At 36.3% G+C, this 20,743-nt stretch overlaps 1 long non-coding RNA gene across 3 annotated transcripts in view; it reads left to right on the top strand.

Moving 5' to 3' along the window:
* The window catches only part of LOC149917511 (uncharacterized), a 33,594-nt gene extending 13,817 nt beyond the window's left edge, over positions 1–19,777 (top strand). For 2 of the 3 annotated variants that reach the window (XR_016467785.1, XR_016467784.1), the window contains 6 exons: positions 5,787–5,900; positions 11,519–11,662; positions 12,403–12,439; positions 14,467–14,524; positions 17,806–17,999; positions 19,617–19,777. This is a non-coding gene — a long non-coding RNA (uncharacterized LOC149917511). Of the gene's footprint in view, positions 1–5,786; positions 5,901–11,518; positions 11,663–12,402; positions 12,440–14,466; positions 14,525–17,805; positions 18,000–18,248; positions 18,333–19,616 lie in introns of those variants that run through there. The other variant, XR_016467786.1, reaches the window with a different exon arrangement.
* The last annotated feature ends 966 nt before the right edge of the window (positions 19,778–20,743 follow it).

Here is a 20,743-nt window from a genome sequence, read left to right as displayed (position 1 = left end):
AAAATATCTTTTGCAGCTAAAGACTAGAAAGCTTCTAAATGTTGCAGTCTGCTGAGGCCATCTCAGGGCAATAATAAAAATTTCATAGCATTTAAGTCCAAAGTAGGACATAGTGAAATTAATCTCAGGAAGTCTTGAGACTCTTGAAGGTTTCAGAAATTGTTGTCTGTTAACGTTTACCTGCAGCCTTTACAGACATTTTTTATCCATGTTTCAGCACAGTCACCCTGTTATGATCTGTCTTAGGACTAATATGAACTTATCTTTTGGTGCAAATGTTCTTTATGTAAATTGTACAATGGAGAACTGAGAAGTTTTATATTCTTTTATTGCTTGATGCTTCATAATATGGAACAAAGGTTTTATACTGCATCTAAGAGACGCTGATACAAAGAAAAGGGTAAGGAAGCAAATGAATACATCTTTAACAGTTACAGTAATTTACAAAAGGACAAAGGATTGATGTTTGTTTCATTGGCTTTTGGTAACTAACAAGGTTTTGTAAAATGATTTTATGTTTCCTGTTAAGAGTCAAGTATACTCTCATACTGTTTTTTGCTGTATTGGTGCTGCAAATTCTTTACAAGAAAAATGTCATTTTTCTTCCACAACTTTTTCAAAATTTAGAATTTAAATAATTTTTAAGGTAAAAATTAATCAGGTTTTCATAGTTTCAAAGTATTCTGTAATATACTATAATTTTCCAAATGCTTCTGCCAGTATCTGCTGAAGCTTAATCCAATCAGTGTTATAGACTAAGACAAAGAATACTTTAGATCTTGGCACCCATCTTGAATGGTTTGAGTAGCACATTCTCAGCTGCTGCCACTATTTAATGCAAGAGTTATGCCATTATTAAGAAGTTGTTGTTATACGTTGTTATAACTTTTTGAGAACTAATACCTGGATAAAGAAAGTATACATTTCCAGATCAGTCTGAAATGGTTTTGTCTGTTTCTATTCTTCTGCTTGATTCTTTTGTTGAATGTATTGTCAAAATTGTTGTATTGAACCTCAGTAGTTCTCAAACTAATGATTAGGTCTGTAATTTTCTGCAACTATTTCATTGTTGTTTTTGTTGTTTTCTAAATAACTGGTGCTTTAGAGTCAATAGCTGATGGGATAATAGTACTGCATACTAGGCTAATATTACAACCTGCTAAAACCATGTTTGCTTTCCATGACGCAATATTTATTGCCAATGGGCATGCATTTCAAGTGCCTTCATTAAGTTAATAAAAGTGGCAGTAAGTTGGTCCCACAGAGCTTGCTACCTAGTGCCCTGATCTCAACATGATAGTGTCTTCTCAGGGTCAACACTTGGATCAAGAATGGAACTGAGAAAAAAACTCTGCAAGATTGTTTGATACAAAGGAGAATAAAGATAAAAAGTTAACTGAAATCCATAATGGATAGGACTGCCATTTTAATAGAAGAATGTTTTCAAAAGCTCCTCTTTGTTACATTGCCACTTCGTATACTGAGAGTAATTAATCTTGATGTAGGCTAATATTTTTGTGCTTAGGAGAGTCTTCAGATGGTAACGGAACATACTGTGTCGATTACAAGGACTGCATGGAGGACTGTATATAAGATGCATAGGAAAAAGTTTAAGAAGAACATTAAAGGATAATAGTGTGGCATGGTTAATCTTTAATATTTCTGACCATATGTGTATCAGTACTGAATTAACATTATTGTAACATTATAATGACAAATACGTTGACGTTATCATGACAAATTTTTGTTGTTAATCCCAAATAGATAATTACAGACTTTTTGTTGTTCATACTCTGTTTTAGATGTATTGTTCACAAGAATGTTGTTCAAACCCCTCACTGTTCTACTGTTCTTCCTTTGAAGTTTATGGAACGAAAAAAAATTATACCTCTAAATCTTTAGATTTATTATACCCATATGAAGCTTGCACCCAGGGGAATTTTCTATCAGACTTCTCAAAGGAGTTCTATTTGTTCTGCCTAGTTTAGCTTTTTTCCTACTTTGTGGATAAAATGAAAGACTTTTCTATTAAAAGCAATTTTCTGAAATCCTCTACAGAAGTCAAAATCAGTGGGTTTAATGATTCCTTTGGCAAATGGCTCCTTAGGCAACAATGTAGCAATTACAAATAATACCAATATGTTCATCTGATGGCTTCTGATAACAAGTCAATTCACCATTCCTTTTTTTCTTTTTATACTATTAGGCACTGGTTGTTCAGAAAGGCAGAAATATTTGTATGAGAATATGTGTGAGAAAGAAGAGTTGATTTGCATACCAAGCTACAATATGTAAAATATTGTACAGTATGAAAAAACAAGATTGGAAATTTGTTTTTAAAAGACTTATAGAGATATTATGCCCATCATCTCCAAAAGCAAGTAACACCAAGGAACTAAATCTAATTAAAATGATTTGGTGTCCTCTAAACAGCTTGTTTGAAAATCTAATTAATTATATAATATAAACTGGGAAAGTGTCATAGCTAAGGTTTTAAGAATTAGAATAGAATTGAATACTTCTATACTTTTTATTTTTTTTTAATCCATCTGGAATTATCTTCAAAAGCCTTGATCATTTGCTAAGGAGGCAGTCATACATTCTTGGCTATTGTTTCCCAAATCTGACTGACATATGAGTAACTGCTAAAAAACTTCATAAAAGAGGGAGAAGAGGAGAAAAACTTGACATCTATGTTCATGAACCTGTGATTGTATCATGTTTACTGCTGGAGAAGTGATATAGATATGCATAGCAGATAACAGCATACAGAATATCGTATGTAGGTTGCTCTGAAAGTAATGCAGCCTTTTTAATTCCTTGGGACCTACAATATATACAAAGAGCAAAATAACGCTATTTATTAAAGCAAATTCTCAGCTACAAAACATTATTTTTTAATGCAGGTGCCACCATTCGCTATGTATTTTTGCCAGTGCAAGAGCCTGCATGCCATGGTCATAAAAATCTGTTCCGGTGGAGGTGACCCACTGTTGTTGTTGCCACTGCTGAAATACATTATCCAGTGCCTCACTTTGCTCGCATCCATTGTTTGGTCTCCATAAATATTCAGCAAGCTGAACATGATGAATGTCAGTAGGTGCAATTTTTTCTGCATGAAAATATGATACACCTTTCCTTAATCCTCGTTTCCATGAAGGATGCCATTTTGTCAGACTGCCACTCTGCTGTCATCTGTCATATGGCAACAAAATCTAATGGAATATTGGTGGGAAGGTTCAGTCTCTACTACCATAAAACCAGTGTACACCTCTGACATCATGGGCCATTAAAATAAAATTGGAGGAAGCCATTACATACAGAGAAGCCCTTCTGCAAAGGCCTGGTATTCTAGAACACCTGTGCATCCAAGAACTCTTATTTGAATTACAACTAACTTACTTGCATTCTTGCAGTATTGTGTAGAAGATTATCCTGAATTGCAGAAGTACATAGAAATCTCGTTTCAAATAGTGCTTCAGTAATTACAACTCTTAGAGTAAATACATCTATGCAGAATGAATATAATTTTTACTTTACAAACAGTACTTCTATTATTAGACTTGAAAGTATATTACGTAACAAAATGCTGATATTAAAATGCTTTCTCATCTTTCTTCTTTAAGCTGTATACAATAATGTCTTTATCAAAATATTGTTGTGTAGACTAGTAGGGAGAATTTTCCTTCACAAAAATTAAGGTGATTTTATTGAATTCAAAGGTTTTATGAAGAATTATGAAGTTTTATCTCTTGCTTAGACCTTTCATGGACTCAAAGAGGTGATTGGCTGAATCTGTAAGTCAGTAATGGCTGTTCATCTAAATGACCTTCACTGTTGTTTCCCAGCCACTCTTTTTTCTCATCTTCAGCCTCAATAAGCAGTGATTTTCAATGTCTTCTAGTTAATTGCCTGTAGTTATTTAGTACTTCCTAGCCAAAAATCAAGCCTTTCAGAATGCAACTAGATAAAGATTTCAAATTAATAGTTAATTTATTATTACAGTAAGAATTAGCTATATTGCTCATTTATTTTCTTTAAGTTTGTTTATCTTGTAATTCACAAGTTACAAAATCGGGAAATATCAAATCAGATACCTGACAGAAGACCAAGAAAACCTAAAACAGAATAAGTTCATTAAGAAACATTGAATGATGCCCCCAAAAATATATAATGCAAGTATTTTTAAAAGACAACCATTTACCTAAGCCTTGCCTGATGCTCTAGATGTAAATCATTTAAGTAGAACACAGATGATCTGTGTACATTTCCAGAGAGAATGCCTTGTAAGAAAAATAGTTAACGTAATTGTAAAGTCTTGTTTCTACATTAGAGTCCATGTATAAAGAGACTAACTGACAAAAATCTATGGCATGTCAGTAAATACCTGAATTAAATTTGACCAGTGCAGTGGTACTAAACCTGCAAAAGTGCTCTCAATAGTAGATGTTGAGCATTCTAAAGCACCTTCACAAATTTCATCATACTGTCAAGCCTAGAAGGCACATCTATTCTGTAGGAAATTTCTACAGGAATAGGCTTTTCAGTTCTTCAAAAAAGTCGTAATACATTGGAACAGGTTGTCCAGGAAAGTGGTGGAGTCATTGTCCTTGAAGTGTTCTAGAAACATGTAGATGTGGGACTGAGGGACATGTTTTAGTGGGCATGGTAGTGATGGATTGACTATTGGATTAGATGATTTTCCGACCTTAGTGATTCTATGACTCGCTAATATAAAGGCTTTCTTTGTTTTTGTTTTTCTTTTTAAAAAATAAAAAGATGATGTTTCACATCATTATTTGAATGCCACTGTTTACTAGATGACTCCTTGATTAAATTGGGGACCATGTTAGCTCTCCCCATGACCCGTCAGAAATAAAGAATTTGTTTACTGTAAATTGCTCACCACTCACTCCTATGCACCATCTGCCGCACTTATTCACAAAGAGCTGCACTTCTAATAATAGCTCTTTTAGAAAAAATAATACAAAATGTCTCATGTACTTGCATGGGATACAACTACGATTTTAATCTTCCTTCCTTTACCCTTCCACATTAAAAATAATGATTTAGTTTCAAGAAATTTCTTTTTATATATGCAAACTTTTGTATATTAGTCAAAGTTTTGTATCATCAAAGCAAGTAAGGAGATGGGTATTAATTTGCCCCCTAAATTTGCCTTAACTGAAATGATGCATGTATTTAGATTTCATTAGCAAAATAATGCTTTTTAGCCAATATTAAGAATTTTTTCACACAATATCTATAAGGTTGTATTTTAGGAATAAGGGGACAGATATGAAGAGATAAGTGCTAGATGTAGTAGTATACCAAATGAATGCCTACAACTTATTTGCATAATGAGTGGATACCTGGTCCTGCAGCAGGATCCAGGCTGATTTAAATGCTGGTTGTGTTTAGAAATAGGAGCTGAGTTGGAATCTCAGAAAAGAATCTTCCAAAATGACAGACAGTTCAAAATCACTTTACTGTAAAGGCCACGGAATAGTTCTGTGCTTGAGTCCTTTTTTCGAAATGTGCTCACTACCTATGAAGTACTTTTGAAGCCAAGAATATACTATTTTTTATGTGTTTGAGAACTTTAAGAAAATAGTTAGTGAACATGAAAGGTAAATCTAGAAGTCCTGCCGTTGCTAGTGTTGATAATTCATGATAGCTGTTTATCAACTAGGCTGGTTTTTTTTTGTTTGTTTGTTTTGTATGAACAAATTCACAAAATAATTTATTTTTAATAATTTGTCATTTTTGAAAATTTCCTGTTGTAGAGAAGACTATTCCCCAAGAAGAATGAGTGTCTGCAATTATTTAAAGCCATTTCTGTTCCAAATGTGGTAGTACTCAGAATAGAGTTTGCATGAGACCTGAGGCCCATCACAGAGGTAAGTTGGCTCAATTAGTTATCCCAGTAGTTGCTTTGCAGTCTGTTCCTCCATTATTCCCAAATTCATGAGTTTTTTCCTTGGAGTTTAACTAGAGAGGTTGCATACATGGTGAAAAAACAAGCATGTAGCTTGTTTTATTTCTTAGAATATTTTTCTAAAATTATGTAGAATTAAATGTATATTTCTTGATGTGCTAGAATTTGTATAAAATATTGTTGAGAGTGGTTGGTTTGCCTCTGTGATTTTTACTTTGTGTGATGGAATGAATTAAAATGATTAAGTGTTTATTCATATAATGAATAAACAAGTTTTCCTTCTGTGTTAAATAATTTCAAAATTATGAATCTTTCAGGTCTGAACTCAAAACATAAAAGGTAAAAGATTTAAGTTACCTTATTATATTCCTAAGCAAGTAAACAAAAATCTACTAGCTGAAGGCTACACCTGTACAGACCAAGAACCAACTCTGTAATTTTCAAATGAACTCAGACAAGTTCCTGTCTTGCTGTGTTGATTGAATTCATTCCTACCACATTATTTTTGAATTCTTACCTTCCTTTATTACCCTTTCTAATTGACTTGGTTGCTATGGATTAGAAAAAGTAGTTCTTAATGAGTTAAAATGTAATTAATCAAGATCTGATAGTAAAAGAGAAAAGCATAAAGAAATAAAATTGTCTATTAAACCTAGCTTATGAAAATAATTCTGAATTTAATAGCAAGTGAAAATGCATGGACTGTGATCTGGTCCAATATGCCTGTGAATTCTCATTTTTAAAGTTAATGCAATTAAAAATCAATATTAAAATATACTTTTATTTCTTTTTTACTACTCTAATACTTAATCTATGTCATTTCTTACTTCTGTTGCAAACCTTGTTTGTAGATGGCATTGGTGATCTGCGAAGTCTTTTTATTTTACTACTGTAGATCTACTGATAAGTAACAGCCTGTGGGATTTATTTTTAAGGCATTTGTCATCCAAGTTTCAGTATACATGTAATACAAAGAACAACCTATTCAATAACAGTTAGTGAAGTTTTACAGGAAACTACTCATTTGTATTTATATTTCTTTGCCTCGGTCTTCATGCCCCATCAGGCATCTTAGGCTGTTCATGTCCCTGAATTTTGAACTGGGGGTTAGGGGAGCAAAATCCCTCCCAGAGTAAGAGTGGAGCAAGTTGAGACCACATCATGAGGCTAAACGTATACAAGTATATGGGGCCAGACAGCATGCATCCCAGTTGACACAATAGGGATGGGAGAGGACACCATCCAGAGAGATCTGGACACACTCAAAAAGTGGACACACAAAAATCTAATGAAGTTTAACAAGACTAAATGCAAGGTGTGTACTGGGGTTGAGGAAATCTCAGTTGTAAGAACAGGATGGGAGAAGAACTTGAGAGCAATCCTGTGAAGAAGGACTTAGGGGTCCTAATGGATAAAAAAGCTGGACGTGAGCCAACAGTGTGAGTTTGCAGCCCAGAAGGCAAACAGTATGCTCGGCTGCATCAAAAAAAAGGGGTGGCCAGCAGGGCGAGTGAGGTCTCTGGGGAGACCTCACCGTGGCCTTCCAGTGCTTGAGGGAAGCTTACAAGCAGGGGGGAGACCTTATTTTTACACAGTGTGATAACAGTAGAAGAAAGGGGAATAGCTCTAAAATAAAAGACTGCAGATTAAGTTTAGATGTTAGGAATAATTTTTTTTACTCAAGAGAGTGGTGTGTTGCTGGAACAAGTTCCTCAGGGGGACTGTGAATGCCCTGATACTGGAGGCATTCAAGGCCAGACATTCAAGGCCAGGTTGGATGGGGCCCTGAGCAGCCTGATCTAGTGGCTGGCAACTTTTCCCATGGCAGGGGAGTTGGAATTAAAGATCTTTAATTAAGACATTCTATGATAATTCTATGGTTCTGTGTGTAGAATGGTATAATTCAATGACAAAAAAATGAAACAAAGCAATTCAAGAACAGAAGGATATATATATGAAATACTAATTATTTTTCTAACTCCCGTGTTGCATCCTCGTGAAGATTTTCAAGGGAACAAATCTTAGGATATGTTCCTTCAGTGGATTGACAATGCATTCTTTCTTTGAATGACAGAAAGTTCTGAAATATGAGGTTTGTGCTATAGCCTGACAGCACAAACTACAGAAAACCTGATAAGTATTTGACAAATCTCTTGGCACAGATTTTTCAGAGGAAAGAGAATGAGGAATAACCTGTCCTCCCTAAAGATGTTATCATAATTTATAGTGGAAAAAGTGGCTAAAACCATGAAACGTGATACTGCATAACTTTTCCAGTTATTTTTTCTTACCATTAAGTTATTTTTATGTCTATATGATCTATCATGATTACTGTATGTTGATCTTTCCCATAGTTAATATCAGCAACCGGTTGACCACAACTAATAGGTCATCTACACACTATGTAGAGAGAAAATAATCTTACTTAGATTTGACTACATTGTTATTTAATTATTTTTTTTAATAGTCTTCCACCACTGCGTTAGTGAGGGTCTGCCATCTTCTCTTCTTGTTGTTGTCTTGTCTGCCCTGATGGCTCAGGACTTTCTGGAAGCTGCTGGATTTCTCAGCTCTCTGGTAGATACTGGAGGATGGGCCAATTTTATGTTTGCAGTGCACTTGTTCTTGATCATCATGCTCAATCTCTAAGTTCTTCGTTTGCAATTAAGAAGGAAAATCTGTAGAGTTCATGTTATTTCACAGGTGGCTTTAGACAACCCAACTGTATGAAACACTGAAACTTTGCAGATGTCAGCCTTAACCTCACTATCATCTCCAACACCAGCTAGACCTAATAATGAAGAAAAAAAAAAGATGTATGTGGCTAAAAGTATAATTATCAGTTATAAGTTTGGAAACAGAAGGCTATCAGAAAGCAAACAGAAAACAATTCCAACCGTCTGGATACTTGGCCTCTTGTAAACCCCTCTAGAGTTTTGCCCCTGCCCACTCTGCCCACTTTCTACCAGCCTGGTTTCTTTCTCAGATGTAGACTATGTTGATGAATTACATCATGTTTACACTGATTTTTCTGCTCTTGGAGACAGATTAATTGGGTATTTATGGGTGACTTCCTAGCTCTGTTACACAGCTAATGAAACAAACAACTTACACTTTCTCACTCATTTTGATTTTTTTTTTCTTTTTCTTGTTGGGCTGCTTGCATCTCTTTATAAATATGGCATGGAACATCAGTTACAAATAAGCTTTTTCACCATTTTGATTTCATTTATCTACTAGGTTCCTATAGAAATCATGCATGATGTTTCACTAATACAGATGTCAACTTTAGCAACAAACTGTTCTTCCATGTCAACGTAATAAAGTTTATGCCTTTTCCTTTCCTATTCCTATTCCAGCATGATAGCGCTCTTTCTTCATTTCTGTTATAAGCAGTCAAGGCTTTCTGTTGCATTTATGTGACATTTTCCATGTTTCTAGTTGTTTTCTTCTATATTCTTTGTACAGTGCTTGAACACCCTTCACACATCGGCATTGGGTAGGACAAATCTTCTAGCATTTGGCTGTTTGGGGCAATAAGATGCAAAGTTTGTTCCAAATTGTGTTCAAATTTCTCTTAGCAATCCTAAGTCAGTATTTTAAAACACAAGACAGCCCCTAGATGCAATCTAGGTGGTGGGGTACTCGAACAGGCTGCCCAGAGAGGTTGTGGATGCCCCATCTCTGGAGAGGATGTTCAAGGGCCAGGCTGGATGGAGCCCTGGGCAGCCTGGTCTGATACTAAATGGGGAGGTTGGTGGCCCTGCCTGTGGCAGGGGGTTTGGAGATTCATGATCCTCGAGGTCCCTTCGAACCCAGGCCATTCTGTGACTCTGTGACTGTAACACCCTCCATACAGCACTCATGAACAGAGCTCCTGTATTTAGAAAAAGAAATCTCATACAGCTTTTCAGTTCTGAATGGTACAGATGTGGGGTAAAACAATCAAACAAAGAAAAACAAAACAAAATAAAATAATAATAATAAAAAAACAACCTGATCCATCAGGTACTAGACTTTTAATTTTGGGTGTAATTCAATCAAGATGTCCAGATGTTGAAGGATGGTTTTTAGTATTCCAGATCTTACTTTAAAAATTTCCAGCTCTAGTATATTTAGCTAATGCATCAATTTTAAATGTTTCTAATGTTTTTAATATGAAATTGATACAATTTTTAAGTATATACGAGAATAATATTACAGCATAAGTATGTATTATATATATAATTTTTAAATCTAAATTTATATGTGTACATATGTATATGTGTATTTATTTTTGTGAAGCCTCTCCTTTTCAATTTTGATTTTAACATCTGGATTACTTTTTTTTTTTTTTTTTTTACCTTTCTTCTACAGTAGGAGAATGCTGTGCTAAAAATATACTTTTGTCCTTTCTCAAGAAAAATATCTAGGAGATCTCTGCTAGTCTTTTAATTATACTTTAACAACAATTTTAAAAAAACAGTTGTGTATAGTTATTGTCTTTGTGATTACGGCAAAATGTTCTTTCTCATTCTGCTGTTTTCTCATTTTGCTGCAGGTTGCTTATCTGCAGACTCGTTCTAAGAAAATAAGCTGCTTTTCATTAAATGATTTCCAGCAATCAAATATGAAAATTAAAACAAGTAGGCTAAAAATATAGGAGATAGGGAGAATTATTAGCTATTTTTCTTTATTTCACCAGGTTCAAAATGGGGAAACTAATTTTTCTTTCAGAGAAAATGCAGTATACACATTCTTCCAAAGGAATTGTAATTTTTGTTATGCTATTCACTTGATTTATTATTCACAAAGAACCTTTGAACAGAAGCTGGCCAATGCATAAGCCAAACTACTAACTTTAAAGAAGTTCTTTGGCTCTAGTTCTTACTGCGTTGTGCAAATCTGTAGGGAATATTGAAAGCATGTTACATTTTGTATCTGAAAGTTAAATCAGATAAGTATAAACCTAACAAAATATATTTTATAAAATGAAATCAAACACTTCGCTGATATTATGTGTTCTTTTTGTCCCAAGTGAAGCATGAAATGTGTACTACTCATTCTCTCCTATATTTTTCATTGTTAATATTTTACTTGCTCTTTTTGTAGCTTGGAAAATAAGTAAGAAAATTGTTCAGTTCAATTTAACTTAATTTTAATATGGCTTCATATAATGATTGCCAAAGGATGTTGATTACACTTACTAAAATAGATGCAATATCAAGAGGGAAAATGACCTGATATAAAAATCTGAGGTAAGTCACTTACTCCTTACTACCTCAGTATTATAACCCTTAAGTAAGAAATGTTTGCTGTGTGTTTTGGAGACTGTGAAATACATGCTTACAAACTCTTGGAGGCCCTTGGATGGAGTATGTTTCAGTTGAACAATGCTCTCTTTTGTCATTGGTTGATGACAATTACATCATCAGAGAGACTAATGGCATATGTGCTAAATTTTCAATGATATAATTTGTAAGGTTTTTTTTTTACAATGTTCTTGTAAAAAGAGAAAGATCTGATATCCAGACTTACTTTCTTCCAAAACCACTCTTATGGTAGCTTTTTTTAAAAAACAATTATTTTTTCTTCTTCCAGAAACTCCCACTAACCTATCAGTGATGAGGAGGTAAAGTGGCTCCTCTGGAGGACACAAATTCTACCAAAGCCAGCAAAATTGCCATCAGGAAGGTGCAGCCTTACAGCTAGTTACTCCGGTCACTAGGGATGTGACTTTCTGTGGTCAGTCTTGCTTCAAGCCAGTCTTTATAAGTACTGAGGAGAGAGTTGTTTTCTTCATTATGCATTTTTTTCTATACCTGCTCCCAACAGTAGGAGGTATTAAATTGCCAGAATTAATAAGGAAGCAGTAATAATTACTTATTACATTTCTGGAAAGTGAAAGTGCACGTGATTAGGCAATTACACTATGATTTTGAAAATAAGAGTTTTTATTGTGTTGTTGTTGTTGTTGCTTGTTTCTGAAAAAAAAGAAATTATACTTGCATTTAGCTGAAATGAGTCTGTGTGACTGGTTAGGTATTTGATTATTTCAACATCTGTCTTTAACAGCTGAGAGTGCTGTTGCCTTGAGCAGAAGTCAGTGAGGTGAGAACAGATAGTGGAAAATAGACAAAAATTGCTCTCAGGCTACTTGTCACACTAACAAGAAGTCTAGTTGGAAAGGACAGAAGGTGTTGGACTCAAATGGTGGATGTAATGGTAAAATCAGAGAGATCCACTGCAAAAACTACTTTTGCAAGTAGAAATAATTCCAACTATTAGCCATTTGGGGTGAATTTTTCCCTCCATAAGAATCATGAAGGTAAAGAAAAACACTGATAAAGAATAGTTGAGACTTCATCAAGCATCTTATGTTTTTCCTCCTTGCAATAGTCTCCCATGTATGTTAATGTATATTTTCTTTAAGCAGAGCCCTTTAAGTACAATTTATTCGATCTAATTTCCCTTAACATTTTCAGGACACAAGACCCCTGACACCAGTATCCTAAGAGATAGGTAAGATAACAAACTTCAACACTCAGAGGAGAAAAATGATTTACTGTTGCATTAAAATGTTTTTAAAAGTCTGTGTTTTAACAATACTTTTCAGGATTATTTTTTAGGGAACACCATGATTTTTCTATTCACAGAGCAAATGATGATTCTGCCTGTAACATCCCCTCCTTCCTTCCAGAATTGATCACTCATCAATTAAGCATTTGTCTTTTTTTTTTTTTTTTTTTTTTTTTTCCTCATGTCCCACTCCTGCAAAACTAAATAGGGCAAGGAAACTGAGAAGTGTGCTCAGGCAGCCTCTCATAATAACTTGAGCCCAGAGCTCTACTGTTAATCCAGTCTCTCACAGATATACCCTTATTTGCCCCCAGCTAGGATTAGGCTGGATACATAGATCACAAATGTGGCATGGGAGGTAAGGACACAGGTAAATTAGTGGTGTGTTAAATCAGATGGCGGAATGCTTTGATATCTTAGAAAAATGAAGTAAAGAACATAGAACATTGCTGTTGCTATTTCTCATACAGAACAAAAACAAAACTATAGTAGATGATTGGCATATGATCCCAAACCTCCTCAGTGTGGTAAGAAGTGAAAAAAAGACAAGGTAAAACTTTGTTGCACTTTGTTATTCAAAAGATTTTCTTTCCAGAAGTAGTGAAGGACAACACCTCCATGACTGAAAGTATATGCCGTCTGCCAGCCCAGCACCTGCCTTCTGGCAGAATCCCCAGGACCTTAACCTTCAGAAGCCAAAATATCTGACAGAGAGAACATTCTCCTCTTAGTAAGACAGCAAGCGTATTTGAATGATAACTACAGTTTCCTTTTACACTTCATATAACATAGATATCCTGCATCAAGAGAAAGGACAGACTTTCTCACAATAAAGCAAATGATGCATGAACAGCAAGTAAAATATGCCATGTCATTTCTCTGCAAACCTAAAAGTGCACCATGCTTTGTTACACAGCGTGGTCCATTTCTTTCATCTCCTCTTCAAGAATGGTTAAAATACATAAAATACAAAAGAAGCAAAATTAGTGTCCCCAAATCCTCATCTTTCAAAAGTGCCACAAAAAATAAATGGCTCAAATGAGACCCATTTGGAAAAAGTTTGAAGAAGTATCTCTCTGTTATACGAAGAAATAGTATTTCTATTATTTGAAAAGCTATTATTTCAATGTCATTGTAAGTTAGAACTAATAGAATCTAATATGCAGCCAGTGGTCAATGACTAGAGCTGTCCAGATGGCTTCTTCTTCACTGATGAAACCCTTCTGTACCACAGTTCCTCTACTGGTTTAGAAAAAAAGGTCAGAAATGCCTGTTTTATTTCCTCTGTGGTTCTACCTTAACTGTTCATTGGATTGTTCTGGAAGTTAATATCGAAGAGAGAATCTGAAAGACATATAACAGAAGGTTTATCTCTGCAGGTATAGAGGCCAGGGGGGATGCCTGTGCAAGTGTTATGCCCAAGTAGTGATAAATACCATGATTTCTAAAAGCATTGAAGGGAATGGAGAGCCCATGTGTCATCTGCAGATGTTTTACAGCTGGTCTGATGTTAATTGACATCCTTGATAGCTAACTTTAAATCACTTTCAAAATCTCCTCATTCACCAGGCACTCTAAGTATTTAAATATTTACTTGAGGGATTTTTTTTTCTTGCTGCCTCCGAGCATATTTCTAAATCTCTGTTGAACTGGGCCTGTCTTATCGCAGAACACGGTAGTAGTGAAAAACAATGTTCAGCAAGCAGTTCATTAGCAATAAAATGCTAACAGTCAGACACATCATCTGCTTCAGTGTATATCAAAAGAATATCAGCCATGCTTGACGTGGCCCCTTACACAGGCTCAGCCAAATCAAAGCATCAGTGTTAGACATGGACTGTTCTTCTACGTGCCAGGGATTTACTTAATGTTTAATCTGACTTCTTACCCTAAAGATAGAGCAAACCCCCAAACACCTGAGTTTTTCTTGTTGTTGCAACCACTAATGTGTGGGTATGTTGTTTTTTCAGGTGTGTAAGGAAGATTCTCTTCTCCGTTGTTGCAGGATGACACAGCAGAACTTCTCAGGTAATTCTGCTTTGCTTGAGTACTGGTGATGTCATGGTGCAGACCTGTGAAGTTCTCACATGAAATACAGGCTTTATAGAAGCGCAGAATGCAGGCAGCTAAGGGCATTTGTAAAACTCTGTACAAGCCTATGGATATACCCATCTTTTTGGGATAGTTAATGTAAAACTTGTCATACAGTAAAACTGTAAAACCGATTTTATGCATGAACTGATAATGCCTTTTAAAAAAATTCTTTCCCCACAAGTGCTTAATTTTTTACAGTGCTCTTGAAATAATTACTGAACTATTCTACCTAAAAGTATGTTCTCATATTCATTGCCTAAGTATGCATTTAAGTGTTCCTCAGAATATCTGTGATACCAGTAATAAAAAAGCCACTCCTTTCCTACGAGTGAATACATCTCTAAGTAGCTGCATGGTGAACCATATTTCACAATTTTTTATATAGCCTTCCCTAGTAGTTACCCTGTGCTTCATGTAGCTGCTTTCTACATTGTTAGCTTGGAGCAGCATAGCAGCCCGGGCTTCCTGGAGCTGCTCTTTTACCCACTGCCTGGGCTTGTTTGCATTCATTACCTTTCTGGAGCGAAATAATAAGAAAAGAAGAGGGAAAAGGATGGCACATGTGCAGGTCCCTGTCATTTCTTTCCCAAAGCCAGGTGCATACTGCCCTCTTGTGGAACGTTTTGGGTAGTTACCAGCACTTGATAAAGGCTTTCTGACTGTTTCATTTTGCTCCACTGAATAAGGGGTATATAGTTCAAATGACATAGCATTTCCAACTCCCTGATATTAATGCCAATCTTTCCTATTAACATAATGTGTGTATATATATATATAATTTATTATTATTTTTATTTTTATTTTTATTTGCCAGTCAGCACCTATTGTTGGCATAGCTCCATGAGATGCTTTTGGAATTAGGACAGGTTAATGCTGCTTTGCAAAACCAAACACCAACAAAAACCCCACAGGTATTAGTATTAGAAAATTTCCTTGTCTATTGGTGACATTAAAATACATCTCTAGTTATTTCTTTTTCAGTCTTTTAACTCAGCAAGAAAACAAGTGATTTAAAAAGGAATGAAAACATAGGTGTTTGTCTTTATGATATTAGTACATAGGTATGTTGTCCTCATTTTGGACTCTGAAATATGTTAGGAAACCAATCAAAGAATGCTATTTATAGAAGAACACTGCAAAATGCATTGACATCCATTCAATGAACAGAAGAACTCTGGTCACAGAGCTGTACCACCGACCCCTCTGGACTGCAAGGAGCTCCACAGGCAGAGAAACTGATGCCTGCTTACCTGAAATCTTCTCCATGAGGAGAGCCTCCTCATACTTTGCCATTCATTTCAGACATGTAGTTGAGGTCACCCTTCAGTTAAGTGTGGTCAAAAATGTTATTTGTGATTGAGGAATGAGGTGGCAAAGCAGTTTTATTACCTTGTTTACAGACAAAATTTGAGATGGATGTACTTGGGCATGAACATCCTCTACATCTTATATATCGTACAACACGTTTTATCCTAGAGGAGTATACTGGCTAAGGACTAAACATCCTTCTGGCTCCTCCTGAGAATCTCTATTGCAAACTTTATCCCCGATCTGTTTCTGGAAAGGCTGCTTAAATTCACCAGTATAACACACTCATCCCCCTCTGCTGAGAAAATAATTCAGCTTAGCCAGAACACTTATCCCTGTGAGCACCAATGATTTTGGGGGTGAGTTATGTAAGAGCATCACAGTCCTTAAAAACAGTTTTAAGCAGACTGAGTTTCCTCTTGCAAATTAAGTCCTGCTTAAAAAATTGGATAGGAACTGGGCATTTTCTCCACTCCTACCCATATCAAGAGCAAAGTATATAAGGCCTTAGAGGTATCTTCAGTGCGAACTCTGCTCCCAGGAACCACTGCATAGCAAACAAACTGCACAAACAGAAATGCAGGCCCCAGCCCCTGCACACCAGCCTCTCTGTGTAGACAAGCCTTGTGCTCTCTTGCTTGTTGACAGGGTATTCTCGGGTGAAAAGAGGGGATCTGAAGAATCAAGTCATAATCAGCACGCTTTTGTGAGCCCCATGAAATAGAGTGAGGGTTACAAAGGAAAAGCAAGTGGATTTTGAGTGTACAATATTTCAAGAGAGATTGGAAGAGGGCGTTTTTACGATATTCTATTATGTCTCCTCTTTAGAGAGAGGCAAAGTCAGTGCCAAAGGAATAGTTTCCCGAGGAGCTATTTGTTCACAGGATGGATAGGAGCTGACAAGCCGACTGTCAGAACGGCTTCTTTGTCCTTGGAGCACCAGGTGGTTTAACAGTGTAGAGAAGTTACGTGTTTTTACCAAAATGACTGCTCATTCCTTTTTAGATGGCTTTTCAGCACATTTCAGTGTATTTTCAAGGGCTTTTAAAGGAAAAAAAAACAAAGTAGTGAGGGGAGGGTGAAGAAAAGAAAGGCAAGGTAAGATTGGGTATGTGTGGTACAGGGAGGATGGCTTTTGCCATGTCCAGAAGAATGCTCAGAGGAAGAACTAGTATAAATATTCAGAATACTGATAAGAATTGTGGTAGAATCATGGTTATAAACAGCTTTCCTAGCAGCAGTATTAACAAAGCTGTGCACTTTCTGAAAGCATATTTAAGGATGTAAATAGCAATATTATGTTCCAGAGATTTACAGGATATTTTAATATAAATATAATATTATATTGTTTATTTGTTTAATAAAATGTTTGAAATCTCAGCCCTTCATAGCAGGTAAAGCTATCAGGCTGGAACTTTTCTGAACTTTTGTCCTTCACACATCCAGAAAATTTTGGCTGTATCTTCTTTAGAACCCTTTTTTTTTGCGTAGAAGAGTACTGCAATTAGATTCCTTGTCAGTCTTCTTCTCCCCAGGCTCAATAATCCATCTCCTCAAACCCTCCTTGAAGCCTTGTCGTTTTGCTTTGTCTTGTTTTTCATTGAATTCCTCTGAATTCAATATGAGAAAGTAAATTACTGACTGCATTTATTCTGGGGACAGAAAAATACATTTCTTCAACCTGAGAAGGTTATGGCAAGTGGGGGAGTACTTTCTTCTTATGGGATGGATGGATAGATGAAAGGGTGGGTGGGTGGATGAACAGCTAACTAATTTGGGTTTATAAGCAAATAAATAAGATCTATTTAAGGCCACGTAAACTTGAATCTGCTGGGGAAAGAGATGTTCGCTAATTCTTTTTTTCTTTTTTCTTTTTTTCTTTTTTTTTTTTTTCTCCTTAATTTGAGGGCATATAACTAGAAAATGAGCTGGAGAACAAATGGTGACGTTGAAATATAAGATGTGCAGCTGGAAATGCTGAAGTGTAGCAATAAAGATGGACAACAACAAAAAACAAAGGAGGTGTGCTTAACTCTGATGCTTCTTGTGCCAGGAAAGAGCAGTGCACTGATGTGGAGTGAGGTTTCAGCAGGATGACATGGTGAGCATGCTTGTGGTCCTTTCTCCCTTCTTCCATTTATTTATGGAAAATAGTAATTCATACGATTATTCCTGCTTTTAAGTGGTGTGAGCTCTGCTGTGCTGTGCTTTGTACTATTCCGTCAGAAAATTCCATTCTGTTTCCTTCCATCTTAAGACTTCCAGTTTTTTGAAGTATATTACTGCAGCCTTTCCTTGAAATTGCTGTGTGCTAAGTAGGCTTTCACCACGTGTGCTGATCTGATTTCAGAAAGGAGATGACTGCACACTGGTGAGTTACAAGCAACGTCTCTAGGCGTTGCTGAATCGGCAACAGAGGAGCAGAAGGGCTGGGGTGGTGTCAGTGGCGATAGCTACAGCCACAACAGCGACAGAAGCACTGAGGCGGAGTGACAGTGACGGGGCTGCACTGAGGTAGCGGCGGGGTAGCAGCGCCACCTCGCGGCATAACGCCGCTACTGCCGCCCGCCCGCTGTTGGCTGTGCTGGCAGCAGCTTAGGGATGTTTGCAGGCGCTTTTCCTTCAGGCATTGAGACGGTGGGTGGGATGAAGCTTGACAACATTCAAACATGCAAACAACGTGTAGTATTTTTATTGTGTGTTTATTTAAGTTCTCGGTTTTTTAATGTTTGTTCCTTCTCTAAGCACTATAGCCTACACTTCCCGGAGTCTGAGCTCCATCTCTTTATTACTTTGTTACTGCCCAGTACTCTTCTTCCTAGCTAAGTCCAACATATAGTTCAGTGTCAGTGCTGCAATAGCCTGACTAGCTTGGCAAAATTCATTTTAGCAGATCCTTACTGTAATTTGTTGGGGAGATTGGAAAGTATTCTGTTGTTCAAAAATGGCTTTGCAATCTAGCAAAAGCGGAGACATAATTTAATTCCTGTGCCCTCTCTAGAGAAATATAAAGCAGGAATAACATGGGCAACAGGATGAAGGATGAAGGGGAGGGCAGGACAGCCTCGTCAGCTCTATTGTTTCCATCCGAATGTGTGTCTCATTCATTATTCACACAGCCACTGTGGGAGGGCTCAGACCTGTTACTGAGAAAACTGGAAATAGCTTTATTCTTTGCAGTAATGCTGGCATAAAGAAAGGGTTAAAACTCTGGAAATAAAGTTAGTATCTGTAGAGTTCATATACCGTAGGAACATATGTTTTTAAAGAGGGTGTCAAAGTTATTGTCTCATATGTTTCTCTTTTGTGGACCACTGTGAACCTTCCTAGGTCTAACCTCCAGCAAAAGGCAGCTGTATCCTGTCTGGGCACAACAGTGACTGTCCCACCTCACCTTGCTCCAAGGGAGGTCATTTCTTGGTCTTAACTTTAATCCTGTACATGTCAGACTTCTGAATAATCCCAGTTTAATCACTGTGGCTTTTCACTCTGAATTGTACAGCCTTAATACTGGCAGTAAAAAGAGATGTTATTTTGCTTGCTAGTGATTGTGGTTTTATTTCTGAGGGATTATTTGATTTGTGAGATAAGAGAAAGGTGCCTGTAAATGCAGGCAGAGCTCCTCACTGGTAATGTGAAGCTTAAAAATGAAAAATAATCTTCCTGCCGCTTCAGCAAATGACCAGAAGCTTGTCCTGTGGACATGACTATTTTTCAGGCCCATAAAAAAGCTAGTCAGAGTCAAGACTGCCACTGGATGCTATGCCTAGACACTGGCTGCTTTCTTTTACTGTAAGTATGAAAATGTGGCTATTGTTACTATTCAGCATTCAAAGAAAAAGCAAGCATCTTTGAAAATGTGTTATTATTAAGGAGGTTGTGAATGCCCCATCCCTGCAGGCATTCAAGGCCAGGCTGGATATGGCTCTGGGCAGCCTGGTCTAGTTACTGACAACCCTGCACATAGCAGGGCGGTTGAAACTATGTGATCATTATTGTTATTTTCAACCCAGGCCATTCTATGATTCTGTGATTCTATATTTCAACACCTTCCCGATGTTTTGTGCTTGGAATTGTGCCTTGGGTCTCTGAGACCAACTCACTAGCTCTGATACCTGGTGGTACTGTTTGCATTTGCTCATATAGCTATTTATTAATTGTATTATTAGTATAGTTTCCAAAGCTAGTCCCCTAGAAAAAGATGTTGGACATGCACAGACTAAAACCAATTTACATATGTAGAAATATTTCTGATAAAACACTTTCTTCTTCCTCCATGGCCTTGTACCAAGACATTATAACACAGTGATAGTTCCAGTAGCCTAAAACATAGATCAGATCAGTTCTAAATTTTCAGCAACAAAATAATTGCTATAATTAACACTTGGAAAATTCTGCAAAGTTATCTACAATTCATGTTTTGCTGCATAAAGCCTGATGTTTATACTAAAAACTCTGCTAGAGTCGCACTGCTTTCCTTTGCACCTCTGCTTGATTGATCAGTTTTCTTGGACCATTACTTTATTAATTACGGTCCTTTGCTCTTAATTTAATGTCTTTGATGTCCCACTTTGATTCAAATAAATGAAAGTTGGATGGTAATTTTTGAGAAGATGCTGTTCCTGTTAAATTATGAAGTCATTCTGGTTCAGTTTGTTCAGTGATATTTCCCCTTTTGGATAATTGGCCTGATGAAACGTAAAAATGGCTAATATACATCAGAAAAGTGACAGATAAAATGTACCCTTAATTCGTTCTAGTGTTCTGGTAAACTTTTCTGAAGTTTCTCCTTTCTTCTTCTTCTTCTTTTTTTTTTTTTTTTTTTTTTTTTTTTTTTTTTTTTTT

Source organism: Phasianus colchicus, chromosome 6, assembly GCF_987193195.1.
Source record: "Phasianus colchicus chromosome 6, bPhaCol1.hap1.1, whole genome shotgun sequence".
NCBI lineage: Eukaryota > Metazoa > Chordata > Aves > Galliformes > Phasianidae > Phasianus > Phasianus colchicus.
The sequence above is the reverse complement of the archived record's forward strand: the minus strand, read 5'-3'. Positions and strand labels throughout refer to the sequence as shown.